The sequence below is a fragment of the Corythoichthys intestinalis genome, chromosome 11 (assembly GCF_030265065.1).
Source record: "Corythoichthys intestinalis isolate RoL2023-P3 chromosome 11, ASM3026506v1, whole genome shotgun sequence".
NCBI lineage: Eukaryota > Metazoa > Chordata > Actinopteri > Syngnathiformes > Syngnathidae > Corythoichthys > Corythoichthys intestinalis.
This window is the reverse complement of record NC_080405.1, coordinates 52,604,050-52,615,169: the sequence shown is the minus strand read 5'-3', so window position 1 is coordinate 52,615,169 and position 11,120 is coordinate 52,604,050.

Here is an 11,120-nt window from a genome sequence, read left to right as displayed (position 1 = left end):
CTTTTGTTATACTGTAATGTCTCTCTTGATAGCGCCACAGAGATTGGCTCAATGAAGCAATTGTTTTTGCTGTATGGCCACTTTTAACTGAGAATTTGGTGTTATACACAGCAGAAGTCGACCGATATATCGGCCCGATATATAAACTTTTGTTCCAACATCAGCCATCGGCCGATTGACAAAATAATAATTAAAACAGTAAACCAATTAAAAAAAGGATTTAGATCAGGCATCAGTGTGGGCAACTGTTGTCACCGCTGACTAACGGTAATTTGAAGACAGGCTGCCACAGGAAGCTTTAGTTTTGTAAATATTGTAACATTTTTTTATCTTGCTTGAGAGAATATGCCATGTTGCTATAGAGCCTACCCACGTACCACGTGCTAGCTGTATGGTTCCGCCCACTTGTCCGTCAAAACATAGTGTTAACCTGTTACGGCTACGTACATTTCTCCTATTTACGGCGTGTTTTTCTGCTCCTTAACATTAATAATCAAAATGGTGAAGGCGTGTGTGGCTGTTGGTTGCACTAACAGAGAAGATGGAAGGAGAGACTTGAAGTTTTACCGTATTCCGAGGGATCCAAAGAGGAGAGCGAAATGGACGGCTGCAATTCGACGTGAAAACTGGACACCAAAAAATCACCACAGACTATGTAGTAATCATTTTATATCCGGTAAGATGCATTTAATATATATTTAGAGGGTTTTGGCCTGACAACCACAATTAAGATCATTGCTAGGCTAATCGCCGACAACATACGACGTAGTACGACATAGTTTCAAATTCAAGATGTTTGTGACTTCCCTTTCTTCCACCATCGTTATTTTTTGAATAATATTTAGCTGGTACCAAGTGAAAGAAACTGGCCTCGTCTACGGGGCTGACAAATAACCACAATTAAGATCATTGCTAGGCTAATCGCCGACAACATACACGTATGTATGTAGTGAGAGTGCTATCGCTAAACCATATAAACATTAAAAGCCTTAACTCCATTGACAAACGACATGAAATACATTAGACTTGACAGTGGATGTTAGCAATAACAAAAGATTTTGAATTGAAAATTTCGTAACTCACCTTTCCAAGCACAAGATAGATTCCTGCCGAATTTTCGTGGACGAGGACCTGTTTCACCCAACCAGCAACGAAGTATTTATAAGCCTCCAAGCTCTTGAAGTTTTTCATATTTTCGTGAGAATAGGCTGATTTAGTGTGGACAAGATAATTGTAAATATCTGCGTAGCAGATGTCAGGCAGACAGGGCGAAGACGGTGGGTCGAAAAACATCGATTTGGGCATCAAATATGGATCTGGCGACTGTATAGAACGAAGCTTTTCCTCATAACGCCTTTTATGCAACAGATCCAGTGAGTTTGCGGCATCAGAAAGCACCGGGTCTTCCATGAAATGCATTTTCAATTCCGCCATCAATTGAAAACAATGCTAATACAGAGTCAAAATGACGGACAAGTGGGCGGAACCATACAGCGAGCACGTGGTACGTGGGTAGGCTCTATAGCGTTTTAAGGTGTTTACTAAAATCTCAATTTTCAGGGGGAAGAAAAATTTTGGACAAGAGGGCATTTTTTAAAAAATAATAATAATTTTAACTACAAAACCTTTTCTGGAGGTCAGAGAACGCGAGAGCAGAATTACAGACACCATGCCTTTAACGAGATATTATCGCTTACTTACCTTGTTTCGATCCAAAAACTCCATGTCGCATGTATCACTGAGTGACAAGACACAGCTGTGAATGGCCACAGCTGGATTTTTGGGGGATTTTATGGGTAAAACATGGTAATTTAACAATGGTCGCGATGCAGAAATCACAGACATCACGGAGTAGGGTTGTTCTGATCATGTTTTTTTCCTCCCGACCCAATCCCGATCGTTTTAGTTTGAGTATCTGCCGATCCCGATATGTCCTGATCCGATTGCTTTTTTTTTTTGCTCCCGATTCAATTCCAATCATTCCCGATAATTTTTCCCTATCATATACATTTTGGCAATGCATTAAGAAAAAAATAAATAAAACTCGGACGAATATGTACGTTCAACATACAGTACATAAGTACTGTATTTGTTTATTATGACAATAAATCCTCAAGATGGCATTTACATTATTAACATTCTCTCTGTGAGAGGGATCCACGGATTGAAAGACTTGTAATTCTTAAAGGATAAATGTGACTTTGTAAATTGTGACTAAATATTGCCATCTAGTGTATTTGTTGAGCTTTCAGTAAATGATACTATAGCCATTTAACTTCTGCCCAAATGCATGATGGGAAGTGCAACCATGACTGTGCGTCGTGGTACCAATTGATATATATTCTCTGCGTTGGGAAATAACATAGGGTGTTAAGAAAAAGATCATCTACTACCTTTCTTCCCTACATTGCTTCCCACAATTATTCTAATCGTTGGGAGAGGAATTGTAAGGCTTTAGCCATTTGAAAAAAGGCTCCAAAGGCTGCCAAAATTCACTCTACTCATTTTAAGGCTAACTTTTAGCTCTATATACTGTATGGGTAAAACGGCGCCATTATAGATTGAACGCGACAATGCGTGAGTGAGTCGTGCAGCGCATGCGTTAAATATTGTAACGTGATGAATGTAAAAAATATTCATTCTCACCGTTAAGGTGATACATTTGACAACCCTACCTTAAGCTTAAACTAAAGACTCTGGAAGAGTGTAACACATTAGGTCTGTTACGTTAAATACAATTAGAAAACGATTTAATTAAAAAATATATATATATTAAAAAAAGGCATGTCCTATATTTTTTTGCCGATTCCGATACTTTGAAAATGACGTGACGGGACATCTCTATCAAGGATTGGTTAAGATTTTCTTTTTCATATATTTACCCTTTTAAACGTTTTTCTTTGTTTGAATCAATTAGTTATCATCTAACATATTGGAGAAAACACGACAGTAACAAAAAAAATACAATTAAGCGATAGTTATGAGGTAGATATTTGTTACTTTTTTACAGATGCCATTTTTTTCATTGTGACATAATTTGTTTAAAAGTTTGAAATATGTGAGTGAATATTTTTTTAAAGTCTTTTTTTTCCCCTTAAAACGAAATATGAGACATCAATGAATGATTCTAAGCTAAAAGCGACAGACATTTTGAATAATAAATATAATTACCTTCGTTTTATGGCTGGATTAAAACAAAAGTGGTTCCGCGACGTCTGTAAACGGGGGTTTCCAGGGTAAAACGGACAAATTAAAAATAGTTCGGGGCTATAATGCGCCATGAATCTGCTATGGCAGCATATAGACAGATTGTTCTATCAAACACAACTGTTCTTTTGGCTTAAAATACAGCAGTTTATTTTAAAGAGGTGTGCAAGAGCAGAAACCGCTTTTTCAGGCTTGTATGTGTTTTCCACCATATATTTAATATAATATATTATAGCTATACATAAATTATTAGTCTTTGTTAGCTGTTTGTGAAGTTTTGTGCTTGTACGCTACGTTCACTTACATCCGGTGCTACTCTAAAACAGCTGCTGCTAACTCCTGGGGGCTAAGCCTCCCTGTTCTTAAAACCTAGTGATGCCCCTGGATCATAGGCGGAGTTTGACTTTTGGGGCAGGGGGATCACAACATGTTGATGACCCCGAAATGCAGTGTCAGCAATAAAATTAACTTACAAGAAATATAATAAGTTGACAATAAGCGTTTTTTTTTTTTAGGGCTGTCAAATTTATCCCGTTAACGGGCGTTAATTAATTTTTTAAATTAATCACGTTAAAATATTTGACGCATTTAACGCACATGCCCCGCTCAAACAGATTAAAATGACAGCCAAGTGTCATTTCCACTTGTTACTTGTGTTTTTTGGTGTTTTGGCGCCCTCTGCTGCGCTTGGGTGCGACTGATTTTATGGGTTTCAGCATCATAATTATTATTGACATCAACAATGGCGAGCTAGTAGTTTATATATTGATTGAAAATCTTACAAACTTAAACTAAAACGAAAACATTAAGAGGGGTTTTAATTAGGGCTGTCAAAATTAACGCGTTAACGGGCAGTAATTAATTTTTAAAATTAATCACGTTAAAATATTTGACGCAATTAACGCACATACCCCGCTCAGACAGATTTAAATGACAGTATAGTGAAATGCCCACTTGTTAATTGTGTTTTGTGGAGTTTTGCTGCCCTCTGCTGGTGCTTGGGTGCGACTGATTTGATAGGCTTCAGCACCCATGAGCATTTTGTAAGTAATTATTGACATCAAAAATGGCGGGCGACTACTTTATTTTTTGATTGAAAAATTTACAAATTTTATTAAAACGAAAACATTAATAGGGGTTTTAATATAAAATTTCTATAACTTGTACTAACATTTAGTCTTTCTATCCGAAAACATTAATAGGGGTTTTAATATAAAATTTCTATAACTTGTACTAACATTTAGTCTTTCTATCAATGGATCGCTTTAACAGAATATTAATAATGTTAATGCCATCTTGTTGATTTATTGTTATGATAAACAAATACAGTCCTTATGTACCGTATGTTGAATATACATATCCATCTTGTGTCTTATCTTTCCATTCCAACAATAATTTACAGAAAAATATGGCATATTTTGTAGATGGTTTGAATTGCGATTAATTGCGATTAATTACCCGATTAATTAGTTTTTAAGCTGTAATTAACTCGATTAACAATTTTAATCGTTTGACAGCCCTAGTTTTAATATAAAATTTCTATAACTTGTACTAACATTTATCTTTTAAGGCCTACAAGTCTTTCTATCCATGGATCGCTTTAACAGAATGTTAATAATGTTAATGCCATCTTGTTGATGTATTGTTATATTAAACAAATACAGTACTCATGTACAGTATGTTGAATGTATATATCCGTCTTGTGTCTTATCTTTCCATTCAAACAATAATTTACAGAAAAATATGGCATATTTTATGGATGGTTTGAATTGCGATTAATTAATTTTTAAGCTGTGATTAACTCGATTACAATTTTTAATCGTTTGACAGCCCTAATTTTTAACTTATCAACTACCATTGATTGCGGTAGATGTCCAATACATTTGAAGTAGGAGGGTTGGCAGTGAATGAACATGCCACCCTCCCAGTTCAGATGGATTGGACGTCTACTAGTGATAAATTCGTTGGTGGGAAGCTGCATCTTTATCAGAGAAAGAACAAATGTTGCTTTTTAACTCATTGACTGCCATTGATGGCAGTAGACGTCCAATATATTTGAAGTGGGAGGGATGGCAGCGAATGAACGAACGTTCATTCGCTGCCACCCTCCCACTTCAAATGGATTGGACGTCTATTAGAAATAAACTCATTAGTGTCAGGGTGCATCTTGGCCATAGGTATAGGCATAAGCGGATTTTAAGGGGGGGCGAAAAGTGTCATTGCATGAAATTGACTTTCCTATATACAGTATATAAAAGTTGTAAAGCAATAAAACCGGGGAAAAAATGAATGAAATGAACAAAAAATATACTTTTATAATGGGTCAAAATTATTTTTCGAACAGATCAGGAACTTAAATGGTCATTTCCTTTGCATATAATAGTTTTTATTTTAAAAATTGGGGAGGGCAATTTTATTTTTCAAATGATTTTTTTTTCTTGGATTGAAAATATATATATATATATATATATATATATGTATATATATATATATATATATATATATATATATATATATATATATATATATATATATATATATATATATATATATATATATACTGGACTGTCTCAGGAAATTAGAATACACAATATTCTAATTTTTTGAGACAGTCCTGTGTATATATACAGGACTGTCTCAGGAAATTAGAATATTGTGTATTCTAATTTCCTGAGACAGTCCTGTATATATATATATATATATATTTTTTTTTTTTTTTTTGATTGAAGCAACTCTTTTGGGGCATTGAATGATTTAGACACACATTTCCTACACATAATATGGCCCAATCACAAAAACGATTTTTTCAAAGAAAACTTTTTCAATGAAAAATTAAGTGTTAAAATGCAAATATTTCAATGTCAAATATTTTTTGCATTCCAAAAAAATTATTTGTTTTTGATTGATTTTTCTTTTTGAAAATATATATTTTTTAAGCAACTTAATTTTTGATTGAATAATAAAGACAAAAATGTCCTAGCCAAAATGTAGCCCAAACACAAATCAACATTAATTCAATCAAAAAAGTTGCTTCAGTAAAAAAAAAAACAATCAAAGAAAAATAGCTTTCACATGGATTTTTTTTTTTTAGTTTCAAATAACTTTTTGCATTCAAACACATTTTTTTTTTTTTTTTGATTGAAGCAACTTTTTTGGGGGGTTGAAAATATACATTTTGATTGAAGCAACATTTTTTTATTGAATAATAAATGACACAAATCTACCTCCATAAGGCTCAGCCCAGGAGATACAATTTTTGACTGGTAACTACATTGGCACGACACCAACGGGCGTACCATATTCAATGGCTGACGATCTTGGCGAAAAGTATTGCCTAGGCAGCCTGATTTACAATTCCCCTCAAGAATGATGGGAAACCAAAGCACTCATTGTCAACTTATTATTATAAATATTAAAGATGTCCCGATCGATCGGCATCCCGATCACGTCATTTTCAAAGTCGGAATCGGCAAAAAAATATCGGACATGCCTTTTTTTAATATATACAGTGGGGAGAACAAGTATTTTATACACTGCCAATGGGTTCTCCCATTGGCAGTGTATCAAATACTTGTTCTCCCCACTGTATATATTTTTTCATTAAATCATTTTCTAATTGTATTTAACGTTACAGACAAAATGTCTTACATTCATCCAGAGTCTTTAGTTTTGGCTTAAAGTAGGGCTATCAAATTTATTGCGTAAACGGCGGTAATTAATCTTTTTTGAATTAATCACGTTAAAATGTTTAATGCAATTAACGCATGCGCAGCATGACCCACTCACGCATTGTCGCGTTCAATCTATAATGGTGCCGTTTTACCTATATATAGAGCTAACAGGCAGCGTAAAATGAGTAGAGAGGATTTTGGCAGTCTTTGGAGCCTCTTTTTAATTGGCTAAAGCCTTAAAATACCTCTCTCAACAATTAGAAATATCGTGGGAAGCAATGTGGGGAAGAAAGGTAGTGGTTGATCTTTTCCTTAACACCCTATGTTACTTCCCAACGCAGAGAAGATATATAATATCAATTGGTGCCACTACGCACGGTCATGGTTGCACTTCCCATCATGCATTTGGGTAGAACAGTTAAATGGCTACAGTATCATTTACTGAAAGCTCAACAAATACACTAGATGGAAATATTTAGTCACAATATACAAAGTCACATTTATCCTTTAAGAATTACAAGTCTTTCGATCCGTGGATCCCTCTCACAGAAAGAATGTTAATAATGTGAATGCCATCTTGAAGATTTATTGTCATAATAAACAAATACAGTACTTATGTACCGTATGTTGAATGTATATATTTGTCCGAGTTTTATTCATTTTTTTCTTAATGCATTGCCAAAATGTATATGATCGGGAAAAATTATCGGGAATGATTGGAATTGAAACGGGAGCAAAAAAATACTCAAGATACTCAGATACTCAAACTAAAACGATCGGGATCGGATCGGGAGCAAAAAAACATGATCGGAACAACCCTAATAAATATTTTTGTAAGTTAATTTTATTGCTAAAACTGCGTTTCGAGGTCATCAACATGTTGTGCCCCCCCCCCGCCCCAAACGTCAAACCATGGTAGGTATAGGTAAATTTGATTTTTCAACTCATTGTCTGCCAAAGACGGCGCTAGACGTCCAATCCATTTGAAGCGTGATAGCTAGCAACGATTTGTATTATTGATAAATCATACAGTATTAGCACATTCTTGACACAAATATCCTTGCTTTCACTTCTGTTTTTCTTCCCCTATTGCCATGGCGCTGGTTTTATTTGACGGACTGTTTCGTTTTATCTCGGTCGCAAGATTTATTCTTTCCTCGCGTGTGTCACGGTAAAAATCCGGCTTCTCGTTGTCAACATAAAAGGTGCTGTTCACTGAGATAAGGCATTTTTTCCCCAGGATGTTACTGTGCATGTGCAACAGTGATATGTGTGTGCCTCTTATGCAGACTGCACCTTCCAATCTTATTTGTCTATGAGAGAGTGAGGCAAAAGTGAAAGGTTACTGGCGAGTTCCCGTATTTCCCGTTTCCAGGAAGACTCTGGAAATTCCTACTAGGGGAATATCCTTACAAGAAAAACAACACTTTCATACTATTGACTTTTTGTTTTGCTTTTCTTCCTTCAAACCCGCAGTTGTCACGGTGACCAAATACTTGACACGTGATCCATTTCCCTAACTGTGTATGGAATCATTTGTCACACAATCTCTGATAAACACTCCCTCCGTGGGCAACATAATGAAGGCTTATCATTTCTTTCAATATTTGTGGCACTCCCTCGTTATTGAGCGAGTAAATTCCATTTGCCTCAAGCGAGAAGAGAAGTCCTGGAATACCGTGAGCCGCATAATCCAGATAGCAGGAAACCTCCCGTGCTTAAAGTTCCGGTGAAGGGCTGTTAATTTGGAGGTTTTCTTAGGAATTTCACTGTGATATGTCTATATTCGTCACGCTTCCACAATGTGAGAAAAACTCCTCAAATCATTAGTAGATAAGCAGAATTTAGCTTGGCATTTGGTGTTAATGTAGAGATGCTTTGCCAGCAGTGGCGCCCCCAGGGGGTGGCCAGGTGTGGCCACGGCCACCCCTATAAATTGGTTGGCCACCCCACTGTCCACCCCGCTTGCCAGTATATCGTTAGATTGTTGTAGCATCAGTTATGGATTTCATCCCAAATGAATGCGTTTATTTTGTTTTATTAAATGTAGGGCTGTCAAATTTATCGCGTTAACAGACGGTAATTAATTTTTTAAAATTAATCACGTGAAAACATTTATCGCAATTAACGCATTCGCGGTACGACTCATTCACGCATTGCCGCAAAACAGCAAGTGAGTGGAGTAGATACAAGCATTCATTGAGGCCGTGCTTTCAATTGGCAAAACTTTGTCATCTCTCCCACAGCAACTATGAATATTGTGGGAAGCAACGTGGGGCAGAATACCAGGAGTTGATCTTTTTCTTAACACCCTGTAGTGTACTCAACGCAGAGAAGATATAGCATTTGCAACCACCACACACAGTCATGGTTGCACTACTTCCCATCATGCATTTGGGCAGAACAGTTAAGTCGCTACAGTATCATTTACTGAAAGTTCAACAAATACACTAGATGGCAATACAGTGGTACCTCTACATACAATCACTTCGACACACGATCTTTTCGACATCCGACGTAAAATTTGAGCCGCCATTTGTTTCTACATCCGACGAGTTGCTCGAAATACGACGACATGACAGCACTGCAAACGAACGCACGGTGGATTTTCTTGTGTGAGAAATCAACACAGTTTTCAAAAAAAGTTGATACAGTTGGAGAAACAAGGAAAAAAGTGATGCTTACCTTTGAAATGAAGATGCAAGTTATAGAAAAATATGAGCTTGGGGTGCGCGTCCCTGAACTGGCTCAACAATACAGCTCCGTGGTCCTCTTCCGACCACCGTTCGCCACTATTTATAAGTTAAGGTGACAATTATCATTGTGGTAACATTGCCAAGGAAATCGCCAGCTTCGTAACGTTTTTATCATTTATTTAAGAACTTATCCAACACAAAACGCCCATTGTCTTAAGCAGTTGACTGCTCTCAAGAAAACGAAAGTATTATCTCTACCGCACCGACCTATCTCACTGAGACGTCAGCTTCGCGGTGCGTTCAGGGACAGTAAAAAGTGTCCGCCATATTAGAATCCGATTCGTTACATTATTTACAGGAATAATTATTAATTATTCTTCTTATTATTATATTATTCTGAATTATTTATTTATAACTTATTTGTTTTTCTATGTTTAATTGCCATTTGTAACAGTGCCAGCAGTATTTATTAAGAATTTAGTATATGTTTTTAGGCTTTGGAACGAATTAATGGAATTATAATGTATTCCAATGGGAAAATCCTGCTCGACATACGACCATTTCGACTTACAAACAAGGTCCTGGAACGAATTAAATTCGTATGTAGAGGTACCACTGTATTTAGTCACAATATACAAACTCACATTTATGCTTTAAGAATTACAAGTCTTTCTATCCGTGGATCCCTTTCACAGAAAGAATGTTAATAATGTTAATACCATCTTGCGGATTTATTGTTATAATAAACAAATACAGTACTTATGTACAGTATGTTGAATGTATATATCCGTCTTGTCTTATCTTTCCATTCAACAATAATTTACAGAAAAATATGGCATATTTTAGAGATGGTTTGAATTGCGATTAATTACGATTAATTAATTTTTAAGCTGTGATTAACTCGATTAAAAATTTTAATCGTTTGACAGCCCTAGTTAAATGTACACCTTATTCCTAATATATACATAACACAATAGAACAGAGTTGTTGTGGAACTCAAAATGTTGACTGGACAGTTATGGACTATGCACATTAAATCATTAGTAACATCAAATATTACACAATACACCAAAGTATATCAGTAGCCGTGTCCTTAAGTCTTTGTGATAGTACCAGAGTGTTTCTGGTGCGCACCACGTACTATCTGGAGTGTACCAGTTTGTTTCTGATGCGCACCAAATTGTTTCTAGTGTGCGCCACGTAATATCTGGTGCATACCTGATTGTTTCTGGTGCGCATGATGTTTGTTCCTCACTCAATCGAAATTCACCATAATGTTTATGTTGGTATACAAAACTATTTAATCTGGTTTTTGGATTCAAATCTATATCTAGTTTTTGATAAACACTAAGGCCAAAAATGGCATATTGCTTTTGATCAATATGGTGGTACTTGAAGAACTGAGTAATTTTGTTTTTCAGTGTTACTAGGTGTCAAAAGTTTAAAAACCATTGCCTCTCCTCCCCATGTCCAATAATATGATTTGTATTAACTAAGTAACTATCCCACCCTTACATGTCTCACAGTATTGGAATGCAAAGAAGCC